The sequence below is a fragment of the Cibotium barometz genome, unplaced genomic scaffold (assembly GCF_041138505.1).
Source record: "Cibotium barometz isolate CiBa-2024 unplaced genomic scaffold, ASM4113850v1 ctg512, whole genome shotgun sequence".
NCBI lineage: Eukaryota > Viridiplantae > Streptophyta > Polypodiopsida > Cyatheales > Cibotiaceae > Cibotium > Cibotium barometz.
In genome coordinates, this window is record NW_028229452.1 from 221,360 (window position 1) to 226,290 (window position 4,931).

Genomic DNA, 4,931 nt, shown 5'->3' on the forward strand with positions numbered 1-4,931 from the left:
CCAATGATCCAAGTGCAAGTTTCTTCCTTGATCTGACCGAGTATCTTTATAGGTGCAGTCAAATCAGCTTGATTAGTAATGGTCTTGACTACGTTAGAGTAAAAAGTTATCCAGGTGGAATCGCCCGTGCTTTCCAAGTAAAGGAAGTTTTTCCGGTTTCGGTTTTGGAAAAACCGACGGATTAGTCTCTTGACCGGATATCCGTGGACGAGGCCCCGAGTGTGGGACCCTGCCCCGTGCAAGAAGTGCTACTTCCGCTGCTAGCATCCCGAATCCATTGCATGGTAGGGACAATGATTTCACAATAGTTCCTTGGCATTTATTCATCAATTTTCCAGGGTAGTTTTCCTTCTACTTTATCTTTCCTTTGGACTTCTTCTTTGGGGTCTTGTCATCTCCCCTCGTGGAAGATGGAGATCTTGGGTCCTCATACAAGGGATCTAAGGTTTTCTCCTTTCATGCCATGAACTTGAAAAAGATAGTGAAAGCAGTCAACTGACTGGTGGGAGCACATAAGCCTTTGATAGGTGTTGTAGTTAGGATGGCATTGTCAACAATTGCGGGAGGAGAAAACAATTCTTTAGATTCCCAATCATGGCGATCGTGACTTTGCAGACTGCATAATCATATGTTAAACATTATTCTTTTTATGGAAAAAAGGTGCCAAACATTGGAGAATATGTGATTAGGAAGATTGAATCTCTATCTAGAAACAACACTTTTTTGATTAGGTAGGTAACCATCGTGACATGATTATGCAGGCATGATGTGGCAATCACGTGTGATCAATAATCATGGTGTGATTCCGTATCCATGATTTTTGGGCATGAATTTATTGGGTGTTATGAGACTAGAGGCATGTCACCGTCATGGTTACTAGACATGGAATTTAGGACGTGATTTGTTTGGCAGTATTCGTGATGTGTCACCATGGTTACTATGACTGATGTGTCATTGTGATTGCTGACGTGGAATTCATGGCGTGATTTGTTTGGCAAGATTGCTCACGTGCCATCATGCTTGGTGATGTGTCCGACATGCACCATGATTTTGTAGATTGCAAAATCATAGTTTTTGACATTGGGAGTTAAATGTGTGGGGAATGTGTAATTGTAAATTTGCACATAGTTCAAATGACATGATTTTATATTTCGGTGAAATGGATATCGTGATTCTACAAAGTGTAAAATCACGACATTGAGTTGAGGTTAGTGTATGAAGGTGTTTCAATATTATAAACCTTGATATGAGGGTGGAGGTAGGACAAGACAATTAACATGTGAAAAAGTGCAAAAAGATATTGAAAAACATTACCATGGAAACGTGTACGAGGTATTTTTGAAAATGCGACCATGAAACTAGATGTAATAGAAGAACTAAACAAACAAAATCAGCCAACCAAAAAAGGGCAAAGGACCATGAGTCCTACCTGAGTGATGTGGTGGTGGTGGTGGTGAGAGGGAGTGTAGGCAGGGAGAGAGCAAGGGGATCCAAAAAAAATAGTGAAATCGAAAGAGAAATAATTGAAAAAGTGTGCTAGAAATGAGAAAATAGACTATTTATGGCCAAGGGGATCACGAGAGACTGGTTGAATTATGCTGCTAATGATACGTGGCATGATTTTACTGGCATTGGGATTTAAGTCATGTGATACGGCAAAAAGTCAGCATGATCATGTTAAACCCAGCCATGATTATCAAGAATCACGGGCAAGTGATATTATCAAGATGGTTTAGATTCAGTGATATCCAAGCGTACAACCTTACCATGCTTATGTAGAGATTATTTTCATATCATTTTGTGAGGCGTGATTATTCAGACATGAGAATCACGACCGTGAATCATGGTTTCAAGAGAGTGGTGTGTTGGCCAATAAGGGGTTAGATAGGGCTTTGGAGACATGGGGTAACTGATTATGGCCCTCCATGATGATGATAGGAAGAAGTTAGTTATCATGATTCTACATAATCATGACCATGAATTTGCATAATTAGATTGGTGAGTTAGGCAGAGAGAGTATGGAGCTTATTAGTCCTCTTGGTGTTGTGTTAATTCAGGGGCGTTCCATGCTAGATACTGCATTGGGGTAGGCCCAAGAATATCTGGATGAAGCTCTAGATGTAGAGGGAGCATGTTGATGTAATTTTTGCAACTCCTCACTGTGGAACACACAGTCGCTCTTTTTCCATCCATTGAATTATCTAGTCCATTGAATCTCTATAGTAGGTTCTGGTGGGAGCTCTATAGGGAAAGGAGTTGGGTAGTAGTACACCGGTTTTACCTTAGTCTATCTGGAATCTTTTGAGACATCGAGTTGAGAAGGTGCTTGGGGATTTTTGTGAGGTTCTTGTGGCTTCCCAGCCATATTTTTAGCATTTACTGACTTTCGTCTCCATTACCATCAAGGCATGGTGTTGATGATTGATTTAGTGTGATCTGGTTTTGAATTGGATCTTACCTTGGGCACTCATACCTATTTTCTCACTTGATATTGTATAGTAGTCTTCTTGGGTTACCCATTTTGGCCTTCCTTTTCCCCCCCCCCTTTTTTGTTGGGCTAGATTGGTTATGGTTGGTGAACGGGGTGACTGGTGGTTGCATGAGGTTTGTCCCCAAGAGGCTATGCCACAAAATTTCATGACTTAGGTAGCCATATTTGTGCGCTTCCTTCATAGTACTCTTGTGCTTTTAATAGCCTTTTAGTAACCCAATAGCACTTGACATGAGGTTGCTGAGTCGGAGCCCTTTATTGTGGAGTGGAATTATGGCCTTTATCTGGGATAGTTGTTGCCTGTTTCTTAAACACTTGTGGTGCCTCAGGTGCCGGAAGGCATAGTAGCATTGTTGATGACTATGGTGGCTCAATTTTAAAACTATGGACAACAATTGCTATAGTCATTAGGCAAAATATGGACTCTCATTTTTGCCCTTTAAGGATTTGATGTAAGGATTTCCACACTGTCCTCTCTCTAGAAAAATGGGCTTATGGTGAAATTTTTGCAAATCAAATCAAAAGCCGGTGGAGATTGCACATTTGGAATCTACTCATCGCGAGACCTTTCCAACAATGATATATATAGCATGATGGGAAATTTTGATTGTTCAAGAAGTCCCCAAATTAGTGATGAGATGTGCCACACTGATGGGAAATTTTGATTATTTAAGAAGTCCCCAAATTGGTGATGGTGTGCCAGTGTGGCACATCATCACCAATTTGGGGACTTCTTGAATAATCATTGGAAAGGTCTCGAGATGAGTAGATTCCAAATGTGGCACATCATCACCAATTTGGGGACTTCTTGAATAATCAAAATTTCCCATCATGCTATATATCATTGGAAATTTCTCGATGAGTAGATTCCAAATGTTGCTATCATCACCAATTTGGGGACTTCTTGAATAATCAAAATTTCCCATCATGCTATATATAATTGGAAAGGTCTCGATGAGTAGATTCCAAATATGCAATCTCCGCCAGCTTTTGATTTGATTTGGAAAAATTTCACCATGAGCCCATTTTTCTAGAGAGAGGTGGAAATCCTTAAGGGAAAAAAATGAGAGTCCATATTTTGCCTAATGAATCCATAGCGAAAATGTGTATCTGCAGTTTCCTACTATCAACAAGTTAGGAGTCCTTTTCTCCCAATTGACTTCACAATTCATAATATAGATCTAGTCCCGCCTAAGCAACATCTCCTCATCTCATGCAAGTGCAGGCATGAAAAAATCCATACATGGCCAAGGATTATTTATGGTGGAAATATTAACTTTCAAACAACCTAAGGCTCCTATGGTTCTGGCATGCACACTTTTAACCTTAGCTCATGTGGGTTCCAGCTCGGGTTTTATCATTTTCTCCAAAATCTCATACAAGAGCAAGTTTTGAATTGACCCTAAGTCAATTCAAAACTTAGCTCATGTGGGTTCCAGCTCGGGTTTTATCATTTTCTCCAAAATCTCATACAAGAGCAAGTTTTGAATTGACCCTAAGTCAATCATTACAAGGAGATTAGTTGAGTTTTCTCCCACAAAGACTCCTACCCTGAGCTGTGTAGGCTCTATCTTGAGTTCCTTATCCTCGATTAGGGTTAGAGTAGCCATGTTTATGTGGAGTGTCTGCCCACTTTGTTTAGCCTTGACTTGGGCGACTCTCACCCTACCCTCATCTTGTGCTTCTTTCTTTAAGCTTTCTTGTCTCATTTTTTCTTTCATGCCTGTTCCAACATGTCTTGGGTTAAGGACCCAAAGTATTTCTTGAGTTTGCGACCATTAAAGTAGCCTTGCATCTCAATGCCCCATCAATTGTCTCAATGCAAGCTGCACCTTGAGGGGTGAGTTTTGAAACTTTAAATGGCCCTAACCCTCCTCAAGATTTCAATTTTTTCTGCTTGGAAGTACCAACCCCGTACATAAGTACTAGGTTGCCTTCCTGTAGATCCTTAGATTTTAGTTTGTGGTCAAACCATCATTTACATTCAGAGCTTCTGGACGATCATGACATGTAGAGTGATTACTCTAGTCTCATCAAGATTTTCCAATTTAACCAATTTTTCTTCTATAGCATTCTCCCATAGGCATTCTTTGATAGATGTCCTCAAGCTGGGCACTAAATATTCCATAAGAATCACTGCCTCAATTCTATAGGCGAGCCTAAAGGGAGTTTATCTTGTGGCTACCTATATGAGGTCATATACACCCACATTAAAGCTGTTAGGTTATGTTCACAATCATTTCAACTAGCTTCCATAGTCTTGGTTAGGATACCATAATGGACTTTATTCATACTTTCTGCTGCCTATTAGCTTGAGAGTAGTAGGGTGAAGACTTACGATATATCACCATAAATCCCATCAACAATAGGTGCTCAATGACCTCATTGATAAAATGGGACACCCAAATCTTGATATGATGCACTCGTATAAAAATTTAGT